We start from the raw sequence: 18307 nt of genomic DNA on the forward strand, positions 1-18307 counted from the left end.
ATGACTCCAACGGTGACCAGGAAGATCTTAACTGGTGATCTTTGCCCTTTCAGATCTGAAGAATGATTCTGGAATCCCTGTTCTTTCAACAGGCTTGGTGGACATAATAACCCAGAGATCATACACATCATGCCAGGAGTCAGTGAAGAAAGGCCTTTGGCCTCAGGAATACAGTCAGACCCCATCTTCAAGAAAGCCCTTGAGATCTGGTTACATAAAATCCATTCTTGAAGTAGTTTAAAAGTTGAGTGCTTATTGACTCAACTGTATTTCAGAAAATTAGCCATTCATAAGGCAAAATAAACCCTATTATTTTGAGAGAAAAACAATTAATGATAGTACAATCCTTTACCAAATTTTAAAGGTGCCCAAATTTCTCATGAAATTGATTACAGCAGTATTATTAATGCTATTATACATTACTGAGGCAGATTCACACTGGATTTTTACACCTACTCAAGTCCAGAGAATGTTTGTATGCAGGAAAAAGGAATAATAGCTAGCTAGCTAGAATACCTGATACATACACAGATATCTCTATATGCATATGGAAGGAAGATGATATAGATTTCTGCTGTGTCAATGAATTTCTAGTTATGCTCTTAATATCACAGTACTTAGAGTTGCCTAACAGTTCTTTTGCAGCAATGGTGAGTAACAAAAGGTGAGTTTTTAAAAATTATTGTGGATACTTTGGTTTTATTTCATTAAATGACATAGTTACTTGTCTTTTCGTGAAACATTTGCCAAAAGACTGGGTTTTGTTTGTGTTGTTTATTGTTGTTCGGTCAACTATGAAAAATAGGAACATTAAACAAAACAAGAAAGGAAGGCAGCTCTAGACTTTGCTCTGCCATAGCTGGTCTCCACAGGAAGGTGTAAAATTCAAACAGGTAGGTTCTGCATGGAGGCAGCCTTCATATCTGTGTCTCGTTGGTCAGCTACCCCTCCCAAAGAAGGAGCTTCTGTCTGTGTATCTGTAGCTGCTTATACCCGTGCACAGAGAAACTATGGAAGGAATGGAACTGTGGGTGGGAAGATACAGATGTGAAGGGTCTGCTGGCCTCTAGAGATTCTGGGAGCGGGGGATATCTTCGATAGGGAAGCAATTTCATTATCAATTTGTCTGCCATTCAATGGTCATTTTATACAAGTTGTGAGAATGGCTCCCAGCCTGGGAGTCAGTGTAAGAAGAAGGTGGGGAGGAAATGTGAAGAGTGCTATGGACATGATGTGACAGGTTGCTGATGCAGATGGCTGATCACTGTGAAAAACACAGAAATGTTATTTTTGTGATACACTTTATTGACAAACATTGATGTAATACAATCTGATTTCCACTGGCTGAGAAAATTCACCTGCCTTTTCTGAAAACTCTCTTAGTAGGAATCATTATGAAACATAATATGGGGACCAGTGCTTGAAATGACAGGAAAAAAAGAGGAAGAGAACAACTGGTTTAGCCTCAGGAGAGGTTCAACACAGGCAATTGGAGGGGCACACTGCAATGACTCCAGGAAAGCAAGTGACACGTCCTCTTGAGCCACTGCAAGCCCAGGTTCCAAGTAATCTCTTGGTGCGTATGGCGGACACATTCTTACATCTTCATTCCAAGGTAAGTATTTCATCCTGCTGGTTTATATAAAGCTGGGGAGTGATTCTCTCAACCATTTATATATTTAAAGCTTTATTTTCACATAATTTTAAAAATAGACATCAGATTGACAGTATACTACCAAAGGTTTATATATCTGTAATAAATTTTTCTTCCATGTCAGTAGAGGAAACATATAAGTATACACAAACACATAACTATACAATCCATATGCTCCAGAATATCATAAATACACATTTTTATCATGCTGTGTTTCTATCAGCTAAAATAATTGCTAGAAAACCAAACTTTAAACGTGATTTAAAGAAGTGATCGTCTAAATAAGCATGGATTGAAACTTAATGAAAGCTTTTCCTTATTCTCCAATTTCATGCACTATTTCCTAGTTTCCTAGTTTATTAATCCTAAAAAAATCCACATTTTATGAGATGAAGGGTAACAGACAACTTGTTTTCAGTATGATTTTTGTAAATCATTTGATCTTGATCAGAGGACTGTTGTGGTTCAGCACATAGAGCTCTGGATTTAGGTCAGTGTGGCAATAATACTAATCACACTGGCTGTGTCATACAACCTCTGGGCCCTACAGCTTCCCATGTGTAAAATGGGGATAATCTTGTTAGCCTCACAGCGTTGCTATGAGTATCGAATTATTATACTTATGAAAACCTAGCTTTGTCAACTATGAAGTACTATAAAAATGAACGTTTTAGAGTTGGGATCAGTTTTTTTCAATGCATAAATGTTTAACAAGAAAACCACTAAAAGTAGAATGAGAGGATCCCACTAACAAACAGACATTCACTCTCAAGTTAGAGGACTACACTTAAGGAACTCAAACAAAGGCTAAGTCATAATTTGCCCTTTTCAACGAAGTATAAATATATCAGTGCTCTCCCTGACAACTTCCAGATTTGTACCAAATGAAATGGCAAAGCCAAAGATTTAAAAACATGTAGATGATTCTGAATACAGGTACATTGTCACCAATTTTCATCACCTAATATGAAAGGTCCAAATAACACTTTAAAATTATTGTCTAAAATTCAGTACAAAAAAACGCTTTTATGATTTATATGCGCATTAAGTCCAAATGAATCATGTTTAAATTATGACATGCTAATGGAGGAAAAAGGATTGCCATTTTACCCTTTATAGATGATAAACTGGAACTTCCTGATATGAAAGAGCTGCTTAAACAATACTTATACAATCCAACATTTAAAAATTTTGCTGTCATTTAAAAGTAAGTTTTTAGTACATCAAATTAAGCACTGCCTTATTTTTTAGAACTTAAATATTACTCTCTTTTCACTCAAGCCCATCTTTTGGAAGAGGCCAACTAGTAAAAGTTTTACCTTCAAAGGAGGCTTTTCAGCAAGTTTTCAGTGACTAAAAGCAGGAGGTTGCAATAGAATCACTTTTACGGAATAGGAAATAGCATTTGCTACCATGAATTCGCTGTCTTCTGGTTCTGAGGGCAATAGATGTAAAATACTGCATGAGGGAGAGAAATGGTCCTACAATCATTACGGTTATGCCTTGAGCTTCATACACTATAATCACTATCTCAGTAAATTTGCCTTTCCAAAGGCAGTATTTTACACAGCTGTTCTTTTTCATGCAAATTTTATTTGTGTGTGCTGCACGCCAGCCAATTCGGTAAGTGAAACTACTTGGCTGCTGAACACATGCAATAATAAATTATTATTACTATTATTATCAATATTATTTCTAGTCACAAGCACAAAGCTATCTTGGTAATGAGCCACCAGGTTGAAGAAGCTAATCTGGTAACATTAAATAAAAAGCACTGATTCTTTAAGATGAGAGCATCCATTTATTTCTTCCAGTCCAACAAATGTACTACAGGGCTCTGATTAGATTTCTCAATAATTTATGCTAAAATCATGTCTTTTTACGTCTGTTCACCGATTTAAATTGTGAAACTAAAACCAGGTAAATGTCATATAAGATGCTATATTTAAAATGAAGTGAAGTCAGCTATTTTAATACTGCCTGTCTTCATTTTGTATTTTGACCATTATGTTATATGCTCTGCCCATCTTCAAGGTAAGATAAATTAGAAAGGCTAAAAAAGGTAAAAAATTACAGAATCCATTCTGTCCCCAAGTGCAAAAGATGCTTTTATAAAGTTCTTAAAATCATTATATTCATGGAGCCTATAGTTCTTTTTCCCTGTTCAAATCATGCTGACTAGGTTACCAATGGGAGACAACACACTCTGGTAAGAGGCATAATGACAAATAGTGTGGGCTCTGCAGACAGGCTGCCTGGGTTCAAATCTCTGCCTTATCACTTTCTAACACTGTGAGGTTGATAAATTATTTAAACCCCCTGAGCCTTAGTCTCCCCATGTGAAATATAAAAATGGTATTATCGGCCCTCATATGTTTGCTATTGTGATTAAATCAGATAATCCCTGCAAAGTGTCTGTCCAGGCAAATGCTTTTTAAATATTAACAGGTGGTAGCAGTAGTAATTCCCAAATAAGACACAAAAGGTGATGCATAGGATACCTGTGGGAGGGGGCATTATTACTTCTTGTTTCTCTATAAACATTGATTTAATTAGTAAATCTGCTGTGTCTTATAGTAACTAAATTTGTAATTATTCATTTCATATGCTGTTAATCAAAGTCATATATCAAGATGGAAGCACTATTGTTTTAGCTGGCTTTGGGAGAGAGACTGTCTTTTCAGACAAGGTGATAGAGAGTATGTAATGGTTAAAAAGGTTATACTTTGAAGCCAGGCTGTCTAGGTTCAGTGCTTAGTTCTGCTGATAACTCAGCATGTGACCTTGAGTAACACAGCTATAATATTAGTACCTAAATCATAGGGTTGTATGAGCTGAGGAGAAAATAAGTTAATTGGTCAAATGCTTAGAACTAATATTCTAAGGCACATAATAAGCATTATGTAAGTGGTAACATTATTCAGATGTGGGTACATTTCTATGCACCTAAATGCATTGAATTCCTACATTTGCCCTCGATTATTTCTGAGCATAAGTTACTAGTTTTTACAGGCAATTGCATTATTTGTTTTTCCAGTGGACCAGCTGCCATCAGACTCTACATGCAGGAAAAATATTTAGGAAACTAGTACTACACTTTAACCACCTAGGCGTAAAAATAAATGTGGTATAATTATGCCAAACAAAATGCAGATTTGTAAATTTCCTTATTCATTATTGATGGTTCCTTTGATGTATTTGGGTTCTATCCCATATCCCAGATTTTTTTTTTTAATTTCAGTTGTTCACTTTGCCAGTCTACATAAATTTGTGAAATCACTGCCAAATCTCCACAGTATCAGTGTAAATCTTATCATATTAGCTTAATTTACAAAATATTCTTAGTTTTTCCAGTGTGGTCATTAAAATCTTTTTATGAGGAACTATTGAACAATATTTATGTTCCTTTGAATATAAAATGAGTCACATACACACAAGAATAGAAGAGAATGCATTATGAACATAAGTCAATTTCATTTTTAAAAAAAAATTTCACTAAAATACCCAAGTTATTAGAGAAACAAACATTTATCTTTAGACTGATGGACATTCTTTAAATAATTGGAAGGCAAGGAATAGGTGGCAGTATTTCTGAAAGGAGGCAGCAGGTTAAAATGCAGTGCATGTCGGATTTTTATAATACAGCTGCTTAACATCATAGATAGGCATCATTTCAAACTAATATTCCAATAATAAATTTAACTTATTCGATATAGGTAAAAAGGAAGACTAGAATACCCTCATGCTAAATGCCGATTTTTTAAATTAATTAATTTCTTTATTAATGTATAATTGACATACATTGTATTAGTTTCAGTTATATAACATAAGGCACTCTACCATTTAAAATCTTTCTGAGTCAGTAAATGGATTCTTAAAGCAATCCCATTTTTTTAAACCACTAAATGCTGATTTGAATGAACTTTTCCTTGCTTGGAAAATAATTGCTGCTTCACTGCAAATGTATTTTTTTAATGTAGCTCTTACAAGTACATGACTTAACTTCTTGCTTCACTTTTTGTGTACTAAATGTGCAATTAAAACATCATTACTCTGCAGTAGCAGGTTTTCTCATTTAAGCTGGAGAAAAGCTGCCATTGAGTTGGTCGTAACTGTACATGAATGCACTTGTGCTTTCTTAAAGCACCTTATGCAATGAGGTATTATGAAATGGAAGACTCCTATTGGTCTGAAATAATCATTTAAGAGCAAGCTGACCAGAGAGCTTTTAAGTATAGATGAGGCAGTTTAAGGCAATGACATATGAATCACCTTCATAAACATACACACCTATGTAAAAAATTAAGTCTCCATTTTACTTTCATGCTGGTGAAAGTGATTCCTATAAGCCCTGAAAACTACTGCATTTTCGTACGGCCGTTTAATTTTCCTTCCTAAGAATGGCTGGTGCCGTGGCTTGGCCTCCATATTTAACATTTGCGGCACCAAAGCCCATCTGTTTAATACTTCGGCTGGGGTCAATATTGCCACTAACTGACCTTGTTATCCGTTCTATGAATTCTCAAAAAATTTATCTCAAAAAATTTAACAGCCTTGGGTGATTGGGAATAGTCATTTCAAACAACAGAGCATTTCTGTAGCTAACTGATTCTATTCTGTAACATCTTACGGAAAAACTCAAACTTTTTTGCCAACCCAATATTTAGGTGTACCTCAGTGTGGGTCCCGGTTTGGAAGCAGAAAATGGCATAGAGTCTTCCTAGACTTCTGGAAAAGGAAACAGAGCACCAGACTGACTGAGAAGAGGTGGGCTTGTTTTGATAAGAGTTTATAAGTGTTACAAGCTTCTGGTTTTAGAACTTAGGACAAGTCACTTAAAAATCTCTCAACCTCCCTGGTTCGTTCATACCTGTCAAACAAGCTGGCTAGACTTAGTGAGTTTCTAATTCCCTTCTATCCCCAAGGATAATAAGGACTAATTCAAAATAGTATAAAATTTTATCCCGATTACTTTATTATTTACTTGATTACCTTATTTATTACCTAAATTCACTGGTGGTATAACCACTATATAGACTTCATTTTTCTAAAAAACCTATATTAGAATGCAGGACTAGTGAGCTTTTACCACAAATACATCTGTCAGTGGCTTTCAGCTTCCTGTGCTGTGCAAATGAAGATCTCAACTAGAAATGAGTCTTTGGAACAGATGGACTTGCACCATTTCTTGGAACTTTGAAAGCTGTACAGTGTGCCTGCCATGAACTCTTCTATGTGACTCATGAAAGCAGATGACTGCGCTTCCATTTATGCACATTCATCCACTCCGAGGCAGATCAACTGACTCTCTCTGGATGACATTAACTGTTAGCATTCCCTGACTTCTCTTTGGGTAGTTAATAAATTCCTTTGGGACATTAAGAAAATTTAAAACTTTCCTACTTCTCCTGGCTTTCTACCATATATACCTTCCATTTAATCCAGGTGGAAAAACAACAAAAATTTAGATAATTTTGAAAGACAACAGTATAATGGTATTACACTGTTTAAAGAAACATCATAAAGTCCTTAAAATGGGAAAACAGTTTGAATGCTTTGAGGAAAGCTGAATAGATTTTTACAGATATTATTCCATATACCAGTGAGTTCACACATTTTTAGAGACGGTTGAAACTTTGAACTCAGTTGGAAGGCACTTTTCTTGCTAAATTTGATAGTAGGTTCATTTCTTTAGACTCACCTCACATATGTAAAGAAGTAAGTTGAATTGATAGCTTTTAATCCAATTTCTGTTGTAAAGACTTACTTTAAAAGTTTACATCTGTCCAAGTATCACAGTCAAGAATTTCAGCCTCACTGCATATAAGGGCTAACAGAAGTAAGCAATAAAAATTGTGTTTATGAGGTGAATTTAAGATAAGTGGAGTTTGGGAGGAAGGATTGAAACTTGGAAGGAATTTGTCTTAGTAGCCTAGGAATTACTAAGAGAGAAACATTTTCTCTTAGCTTCCTGGTTGGTTTGAGTTATAAATACAACTTTTCCTTGAGACACCTGTCTGCATAAAGAATATGTTGCTTTCATTTTGAAAAGAACTTGGTGTAACTTGTGTAAGAACGAGGCTAGTACCGTGCCTGAAGTAGCACACACACACACACACACACACACACACACACACACTCTCTCTCTCTCCTTTCCATCCCTATCTTCTGCCATAAAATTAAGTTTAGAGATGACCAATCTATATGTGGTACATTTTTGGGAAAAAATGTTTCTCTAAGTTATAAAAACTAGAATCCATTTTCTGAAGGATAGGGCAGCGTAGGCAGTGATGTTTACTATGTTGGGGGTGTTTGCTTTTTTTTTTTTTTTTCTATTTCCCAGATATATTTCTCCCTTTTTTTTTTTTTTTAATTTTATTTACTTATTTTGGCTGCGTTGGATCTTCATTGCTGCCCACAGGTTTTCTATAGTTGCGGGAGCAGGGGCTTCTCACTGCAGTGGCTTCTCTTGTTGTGGAGCACGGGCTCTAGGCACGCCGGCTCAGTAGTTGTGGCTCACGGGCTTAGTTGGTCCGCGGTATGTGGGATCTCCCCGGATCAGGGCTCGAACCCATGTCCCCTGCATTGGCAGGCGGATTCTTAACCACTGCGCCACTAGGGAAGCTCTATATTTCTCCCTTTTAAAAAAGATAGTCGTGAGGGGTGCTGGGAAGATGGCGGAAGAGTAAGACGCGGAGATCACCTTCCTCCCCACAGATACACCAGAAATACATCTACACGTGGAACAACTCCTACAGAACACCTACTGAACGCTGGCAGAAGACCTCAGACCTCCCAAAAGGCAAGAAACTCCCCACGTACCTGGGTAGGGCAAAAGAAAAAACAGAGACAAAAGAATAGGGACAGCACCTGCACCACTGGGAGGGAGCTGTGAAGGAGGAAAAATTTCCACACATTAGGAAGCCGCTTTACGGGCGGAGACTGCGGGAGGCGGAGGGGGCAGCTTCGCAGCCGAGGAAGAGAGCACAGCAACAGGGGTGCAGAGGGCAAAGCGGAGGGATTCCCGCACAGAGGATCGGTGCCGACCGGCACTCACCAGCCCGAGATCTGCTCACCCGCCGGGGCGGGCGGGGCTGGGAGCTGAGGCTTGGGTTTCCATCGGAGCGCAGGGAGAGGACTGGGGTTGGCGGCTTGAACATAGCCTGAAGGGGTTAGTGCACCACGGCTAGGCGGAAGGGAGTCCGGAGAAAAGTCTGCACCTGCGGAAGAGGCAAGAGACTTTTTCTTCCGTCTTTGTTTCCTGGTGCGCGAGGAGAGGGGTTTAAGAGCGCTGCTTAAAGGAACTCCAGAGACGGGCGCGAGCCGCGGCTAAAAGCGCGAACCCCAGAGACGGGCGCGAGCCGCGGCTAAAAGCGCGAACCCCAGAGACGGGCGGGAGAGGCTAAGGCTGCTGCTGCCGCCACCAAGGGGCCTGTGTGTGAGCACAGGTCACTATCCACACCCCTTTTCCGGGGAGCCGGTGCAGCCCGCCACTGCCAGATTCCCGGGATCCAGGGACAACTTCCCCGGGAGAACGCACGGCGCGCCTCAGGCTGGAGCAACGTCACGCCAGCCTCTGCCGCTGCAGGCACGCCCCACACTCCGTGCCCCTCCCTCCCCCCGGCCTGAGTGCGCCAGAGACCCCGAATCAGCGGCTCCTTTAACCCTGTCCTGTCTGAGCAAAAAACAGACACCCTCCAGCGACCTACACGCAGAGGCAGGGCCAAATCCAAAGCTGAGCCCCTGTGAGCTGTGAGAACAAAGAAGAGAAAGGGAAATCTCTCCCAGCAGCCTCAGAAACAGCGGATTAAAGCTCCACAATCAACTTGATGTACCTGCATCTGTGGAATACCTGAACAGACAACTAATCATCCCAAATTGAGGAGGTGGACTTTGAGAGCAAGATCTATGATTTTTTCCCCTTTTCCTCTTTTTGTGAATGTGTATGTGTATGCTTCTGTGTGAGATCTTGTCTGTATAGCTTTGCTTCCACCATTTGTCCTAGGGTTCTATCCGTCCATTGTTTTTTTTAAAATTTTTTTCTTAATTTTAATTCAATTATACTTTACCTTCTCTCTTTTTCTTTCCTTCCTTCCTTCCTTCCTTCCTTCCTTCCTTCCTTCCTTCCTTCCTTCCTTCCTTCCTTCCTTCCTTCCTCCCTCCCTCCCTCCCTCCCTTCCCTCCTTTAGACAACGAATCATCCCAAATTGAGGAGGTGGACTTTGAGAGCAAGATGTATGATTTTTTCCCCTTTACCTCTTTTTGTGAGGGTGTATGTGTATGCTTCTGTGTAAGATTTTGTCTGTATAGCTTTGCTTCCAACATTTATCCTAAGGTTCTATCCGTCCCTTTGTTTTATTTCTAAATAATTATTTTTTAATTCAATAACTTTATTATACTTTATTTTACTGTATCTCCTTTTTCTATTTTCCTTCCTTCTCTCCTTCCTTCCTCCCTCCCTCCTTTCTTCCTTCCTCCCCTCCTTCTTTCTTTCTTTTTCTTGCTTTCTTTCTTTCCTTTCTTCATACTTCTACTAATTCTCTCTACTTTTTCTCCCTTTTATTCTGAGCTGTGTGGATGAAAGGCTCTTGGTGCTCCAGCCAGGAGTCAGGGCTCTGCCTCTGAGGTGGGAGAGCAACTTCAGGACACTGGTCAACAAGAGACCTCCCAGCTCCACATAATACCAAACGGCAAAAATCTCCCAGAGACCTCCATCTTAACACCAGCATCCAGCTTCACTCAACGACCAGCAAGCTACAGTGCTGGACAACCTATGCCAAACAACTAGCAAGACAGGAACACAACCCCACCCATTAGCAGAGAGGATGCCTAAAATCATAGTAAGTCCACAGACACCCCAAAACACACCACCAGATGTGGACCTGCCCACTAGAGAGACAAGATCCAGCCTCATCCACCACAACACAGGCACTAGTCCCCTCCACCAGGAAGCCTACACAACCCACTGAACCAACCTTAGCCACTGGGGACAGACACCAAAAACAACGGGAACTACGAACCTGCAGCCTGCAAAAAGGAGACCACAAACACAGTAAGATAAGCAAAATGAGAAGACAGAAAAACACACTGCAGATGAAGGAGCAAGATAAAAATGCACCAGACCTAACAAATGAAGAGGAAATAGGCAGTCTACCTGAAAAAGAATTCAGAATAATGATAGTAAGGATGATCCAAAATCTTGGAAATAGAATGGACAAAATGCAAGAAACATTTAACAAGGACCTAGAAGAAATAAAGATGAAACAAGCAATGATGAACAACACAATACATGAAATTAAAAGAAGTACTCTAGATGGGATCAATAGCAGAATAACTGAGGCAGAAGAACGGATAAATGACCTGGAAGATAAAATAGTGGAAATAACTACTGCAGAGCAGAATATAGAAAAAAGAAAAGAACTGAGGACAGTCTCAGAGACCTCTGGGACAACATTAAATGCACCAACATTCGAATTATAGGGGTTCCAGAAGAAGAAGAGAAAAAGAAAGGGACTGAGAAAATATTTGAAGAGATTATAGTTGAAAACTTCCCTAATATGGGAAAGGAAATAGTTAATCAAGTCCAGGAAGCACAGAGAGACCCCTACAGGATAAATCCAAGGAGAAATGTGCCAAGACACATATTAATCAAACTGTCAAAAATTAAATACAAAGAAAGCATATTAAAAGGAGCAAGGGAAAAACAGTAAATAACACACAAGTGAATCCCCATAAGGTTAACAGCTGATTTCTCAGCAGAAACCCTGCAAGCCAGAAGGGAGTGGCAGGACATACTGAAAGTGATGAAGGAGAAAAACCTGCAACCAAGATTACCCAGCAAGGATCTCATTCAGATTCGATGGAGAAATTAAAACCTTTACAGAAGAGCAAAAGCTGAGAGAGTTCAGCACCACCAAACCAGCTTTACAACAAATGCTAAAGGAACTTCTCTAGACAAGAAACACAAGAAAAGGAAAAGACCTATAATAACGAACCCAAAACAATTTAGAAAATGGGAATAGGAACATACATATCAATAATTACCTTAAATGTAAATGGACTAAATGCTCCCACCAAAAGACACAGATTGGCTGAATGGATACAAAAACAAGACCCTTATATATGCTGTCTACAAGAGACCCACTTCAGACCTAGAGACACATACAGACTGAAAGTAAGGGGCTGGAAAAAGATATTCCATGCAAATGGAAACCAAAAGAAAGCTGGAGTAGCAATTCTCATATCAGACAAAATAGACTTTAAAACAAAGACTATTACAAGAGTCAAAGAAGGACACTACATAATAATCAAGCGATCGATCCAAGAATATATAACAATTGTAAATATTTATGCACCCAACATAGGAGCACCTCAATACATAAGGCAAATACTAACAGCCATAAAAGGGGAAATCAACAGTAACACATTCATAGTAGGGGACTTTAACTGCCCACTTTCACCAATGGACAGATCATCCAAAATGAAAATAAACAAGGAAACACAAGCTTTAAATGATACATTAAACAAGAGGGACTTAATTGATATTTATAGGACACTCCATCCAAAAACAACAGAATACACATTTTTCTCAAGTGCTCATGGAACATGTTCCAGGATAGATCATATCTTGGGTCACAAATCAAGCCTTGGTAAATTTAAGAAAATTGAAATTGTATTAATTATCTTTTCCGACCACAACGCCATGAGACTAGATATCAATTACAGGAAAAGATCTGTAAAAAATACAAACACATGGAGGCTAAACAATACACTACTTAATAACGAAGTGATCACTGAAGAAATCAAAGACGAAATAACAAAATACCTAGAAAGAAATGACAGTGGAGACACAACGACCCAAAACCTATGGGATGCAGCAAAAGCAGTTCTACGGGTGAAGTTTATAGCAATACAAGCCCACCGTAAGAAGCAGGAAACGTCTAAAATAAACAACCTAACCTTGTACCTCAAGCAATTAATTAGAGAAAGAAGAACAAAAAAAACCCAAAGCTAGCAGAAGGAAAGAAATCATAAAAATCATATCAGAAATAAATGAAAAAGAAATGAAGGAAACAATAGCAAAGATCAATAAAACTAAAAGCTGGTTCTTTGAGAAAATAAACAAAATAGATAAACCATTAGCCAGACTCATCAAGAAAAAAAGGGAGGAGACTCAAATCAATAGAATTAGAAATGAAAAAGGAGAAGTAACAACTGACACTGCAGAAATAAAAAAGATCATGAGAGATTACTACAAGCAACTCTATGCCAATAAAATGGACAATCTGGAAGAAATGGACAAATTCTTAGAAATGCACAACCTGCCAAGACTGAATCAGGAAGAAATAGAAAATATGAACAGACCAATCACAACCACTGAAATTGAAACTGTGATTAAAAATCTTCCAACAAACAAAAGCCCGGGACCAGATGGCTTCACAGGCGAATTCTATCAAACATTTAGAGAAGAACTAACACCTATCCTTCTCAAACTCTTCCAAAATATAGCAGAGGGAGGAACACTCCCAAATTCCTTCTACGAGGCTACCATCACCTTGATACCAAAACCAGACAAGGATTTCACAAAGAAAGTAAACTACAGGCCAATATCACTGATGAACATAGATGCAAAAATCCTCAACAAAATACTAGCAAACAGAATCCAACAGCACATTAAAAGGATCATACACCATGATCAAGGGGGGTTTATTCCAGAAATGCAAGGATTCTTCAATATACGCAAATCTATCAATGTGATAAACCGTATTAACAAATTGAAGGAGAAAAACCATATAATCATCTCAATAGATGCAGAGAAAGCTTTTGACAATATTCAACACCCATTTATGATAAAAATCCTGCAGAAAGTAGGCATAGCAGAACTTTCCTCAACATAATAAAGGCCATATATGACAAGCCCACAGCAAACATCATCCTCAATGGTGAAAAACTGAAAGCATTTCCACTAAGATCAGGAACAAGACAAGGTTGCCCACTCTCACCACTGTTATTCAACATAGTTTTGGAAGTTTTAGCCACAGCAATCAGAGAAGAAAAGGAAATGAAAGGAATCCAAATCGGAAAAGAAGAAGTAAAGCTGTCACTGTTTGCACATGACATGATACTATACATAGAGAATCCTAAAGATGCTACCAGAAAACTACTAGAGCTAATCAATGAATTTTGTAAAGTAGCAGGATACAAAAATAATGCACAGAAATCTCTGGCATTCCTATATACTAATGATGAAAAATCTGAAAGTGAAATCAAGAAAACACTCCCATTTACCATTGCAACAAAAAGAATAAAATATCTAGGAATAAACCTACCTAAGGAGACAAAAGACCTGTATAAGACACTGATGAAAGAAATTAAAGATACAAATAGATGGAACGATATACCATGTTCTTGGATTGTAAGAATCAATATTGTGAAAATGACTCTACTACCCAAAGCAATCTATAGATTCAATGCAATCCCTGTCAAACTACCACTGGCATTTTTCACAGAACTAGAACAAATGATTTCACAATTTGTATGGAAACACAAAAGACCTCGAATAGCCAAAGCAATCTTGAGAACGAGAAATGGAGCTGGAGGAATCAGGCTCCCTGACTTCAGACTATACTACAAAGCTACAGTAATCAAGACAGTATGATACTGGCACAAAACCAGAAATATAGATCACTGGAACAGGATAGAAAGCCCAGAGATAAACCCACGCACATATGGACACCTTATCTTTGATAAAGGTGGCAGGAATGTACAGTGGAGAAAGGACAGCCTCTTCAATAAGTGGTGCTGGGAAAACTGGACAGGTACATATAAAAGTATGAGATTAGATCATTCCCTAACACCATACACAAAAATAAGCTCAAAATGGATTAAAGACCTAAATGTAAGGCCAGAAACTATAAAACTCTTAGAGGAAAACATAGGCAGAACACTCTATGACATAAATCACAGCAAGATCCTTTTTGACCCACCTCCTAGAGAAATGGAAACAAAAATAAACAAATGGGACCTAATAAAACTTCAAAGCTTTTGCACAGCAAAGGAAACCATAAACAAGACCAAAAGACAACCCTCAGAATGGGAGAAAATATTTGCAAATGAAGCAACTGACAAAGGATTAATCTCCAAAATTTACAAGCAGCTCATGCAACTCAATAACAAAAATACAAACAACCCAATCCAAAAATGGTCAGAAGACCTAAATAGACATTTCTCCAAAGAAGATATACAGACTGCCAAGAAACACATGAAAGAATGCTCAACATCATTAATCATTAGAGAAATGCAAATCAAAACTACAATGAGATATCATCTCACACCAGTCAGAATGGTCATCATCAAAAAATCTAGAAACAATAAATGCTGGAGAGGGTGTGGAGAAAAGGGAACACTCTTGCACTGCTGGTGGGAATGTGAATTGGTTCAGCCAGTATGGAGAACAGTATGGAGGTTCCTTAAAATCTACAAATAGAACTACCATATGACCCAGCAATCCCACTACTGGACATATACCCTGAGAAGACCAAAATTCAAAAAGAGTCATGTTCCAAAATGTTCATTGCAGCTTTATTTACAATAGCCCGGAGATGGAAACAACCTAAGTGCCCATCATCGGATGAATGGATAAAGAAGATGTGGCACATATACACAATGGAATATTACTCAGCCATAAAAAGAAATGAAATAGAGCTATTTGTAATGAGGTGGATAGACCTAGAGTCTGTCATACAGAGTGAAGTAAGTCAGAGAAAGACAAATATCGTATGCTAACAAACACATATATATGGAATGTAAGAAAAAAAAAATGTCATGAAGAACCTAGGGGTAAGACAGGAATAAAGACACAGACCTACTGGAGAATGGACTTGAGGATATGGGGAGGGGGAAGGGTGAGCTGTGACAGGGCAGGAGAGAGGCATGGACATATATACACTAACAAATGTGGGGTAGATAGCTGGTGGGAAGCAGCTGCATGGTACAGGGATATCGGCTCGGTGCTTTATGACCGCCTTCAGGGGTGGGATGGGTGGATGGGATGGAGGGAGACGCAAGAGGGAAGAGATATGGGAGCGTGTGTATATGTATAGCTGATTCACTTTGCTGTGGAGCGGAAACTGACACACCATTGTAAAGTAATTATGCACCAATAAAGATGTTAAAAAAATAATAAAAATAATAAAATAGTCATAATCCATTAGTCTCAAATTCCCAAAGTTGATCAAAATATGAATATTTAAATCTAGCCAATTCTAATTACTTAGATGCTGTTATGACATAGCTTATTCAATGAAGGGGCAATTTAAATATAGAAAGAATGAACCATTAGGTAAGACCACAATCTTCATTTGGTTTATGGAGATTTGGTGAAAGTTTGATGGTTCAGTGCTTTTCATGCTAATTTCCAAACTAATAGGTCGAACACTGACAGAGGTCCACTTATACTCAGGATTATGTTTTACCCATTTCATGTTCTTGGGAAAACAATACGTTAGCTGCAGGGTCATTTTAGGTGACAATATTAGTTTCACCAATAATGATATATTGGCTAATTGTGGCCAGTTTCTTGGCCTCATATCAAAAAATGATGCTTCCCTACCCCTTTCTTATGAAAGATAATTCAGTGTCTTCTTTACTGACCACTGAAGCAGTTCTTTACCTTTGATCCCTAAAGCTGTATAAAGTTCATCTTTTCCCTGAAATCAGGGGCACCTGGAATGCTAATGGTAATTATAAGAAAGAATAGGTTACAGTTAATCCTGCAACAGGATGTACACACCTGCTGCTCTGTGAGAAATAAACCGAGATGAGAGCTTATTTCTGGAGTTGTTTTGAATCTTTACTCCTCAACGAAACTTCTGTCCCTTCCTTAGAATGCCACCAACGCTAGGATTTGCCACACTAGTGCTCCAACATGGAGCCAGAATATTAGTGTGGAAAAATCAAAAACTGTCATCAGGCACAGCAGAAACCTTCTCTTTCTACTTCTCCATTCAAACTTGAAGAGTTTTACACGTTTGCTTAAGGAACAAACACATGTCAGGTACTCCACTGTTCAAAAGATTATTATAGGAAACAAACCTGGGCAAAAGGGAATATTTCAACAAGCAGAAAGGGACAGCAAGACAATAACTTCCTTTACCTCCATAAAAGCCCACAATGGGGACAGTTTTGCACCTCTCCTAGAGGATTATAAACTCTTAGAACATTTTTTTTTTATTTCAGAGAAACACATACCCATAAACGGTACCTAAAATAAACAGCTTTTAAGAGAAATTGATATAAGGATAGTAAACATTTCTCATGACTATTTTGGGAAGCATTCTGCACAAATGTAAGAAAAGAATTCATTTAAAATCAAGGAAGAAAGTATATAGAAATCAACAGACAACCACTTTAACATAAAAGGGTAAAAGAATTGTAGAAATATTATGTAGTAATATTCAATTAGAATTCAGACTTAATATTTGCAAGCTTAACCATTCATAGTTTGCCTGAACATCTATGTATATAGTAGTTTGTAATCTGCTGAAACATGACCCTGAATCATACATATTTTAATGCTGATAAATGAGGCCAAGTCATTTAACCAATGTGTGGGTCTAGCCACCCATGGGCACTCACTTCTAAAGCCAGCTTTGTTCTCTACTCATCAACTGTGTAATCCTCAGTAACAGTCTGAATGGGATTCATGATATTTTTCAGTTATAATTTATGACATTCTGTAGATAGACTTTCAAAAGTTTTCTTTATAATCTGTCTTTCCCAAAGTACTCCAAAGGTATAAAACATGTACTATTTGATTTTCAAATATTTGAATAATTTAATGTTGGAGAGTATAACATGAAAAATAAATCATATGAGGGAATGGCTAGTAATTAGGATCAGATAACAGAATGTTTTGGTAAGATGAATCAAAAGTAAAGTAAAACATTTCCTACATAAGTTTGAGAGCTCAGGATAGTTAAAATTAATAGCAGAAAATAGACTAATCATGTCATAATATAAAAGATATTTCCCAATTTTGAAAAAAGCTTGAGTCTTTGAGCAATAAGAACAGATCCCTCTTCCCCATCATTGTTAATGTTGGCCTCTCTCTACCTAAGCAGAAAATGTAAGACTAAAATGATTGAGGAACAACAGAACTTTTGGGTTCTGGTCACATTTACTTGACTTTATCCAAATATATCAGGGCCAACATAGTCATGAAGTGGATCAGTGTCATGACTTGCCATGGTCACATGTGACTGAAGATAAAAGATGAAGCTGGAGAAAATTTAGAGGAGCTTCATATTTTTTAGAAAAAGCAAGGAACAGATGGATAAATATACCACTTAATATATCCAGGCCTCCATTTTCTTCACATTGTTCAGAAACATGGAAAGCCTCTCAGGAATGTTAATTTCACTTCTCCCCACTGAATATTTTGAACAATGATAGCAATTTTCTCCAGATGTTTTCTCTCTCATCAGTTTCTAGATCCTAGTCATCTTTTTATTTAGTTCCCCACTCTCTGTCTCACTGTCACTACTTTAATTGAGGTCTTTATTCCATCTGGTTTGTAGAGTTGGAATAACCTCCCAATTTGTCTCCCTGATTTGTCTTGTCCTTCGCAGTGTCTGCTCCTCCTCTTTGCTATCA

At 38.0% G+C, this 18307-nt stretch overlaps 1 protein-coding gene across 1 annotated transcript in view; it reads right to left on the reverse strand.

The window, feature by feature from the left end:
- The window catches only part of TAFA2 (TAFA chemokine like family member 2), a 604247-nt gene that overhangs the window by 2663 nt on the left and 583277 nt on the right, over positions 1–18307 (reverse strand). The gene's annotated exons all lie outside the window — the stretch shown is intronic.

Source organism: Delphinapterus leucas, chromosome 11 (assembly GCF_059928025.1).
Source record: "Delphinapterus leucas isolate spDelLeu-1000000601 "Yukka" chromosome 11, BTC_Dleu_Yukka2, whole genome shotgun sequence".
In the NCBI taxonomy this organism is placed as follows: domain Eukaryota; kingdom Metazoa; phylum Chordata; class Mammalia; order Artiodactyla; family Monodontidae; genus Delphinapterus; species Delphinapterus leucas.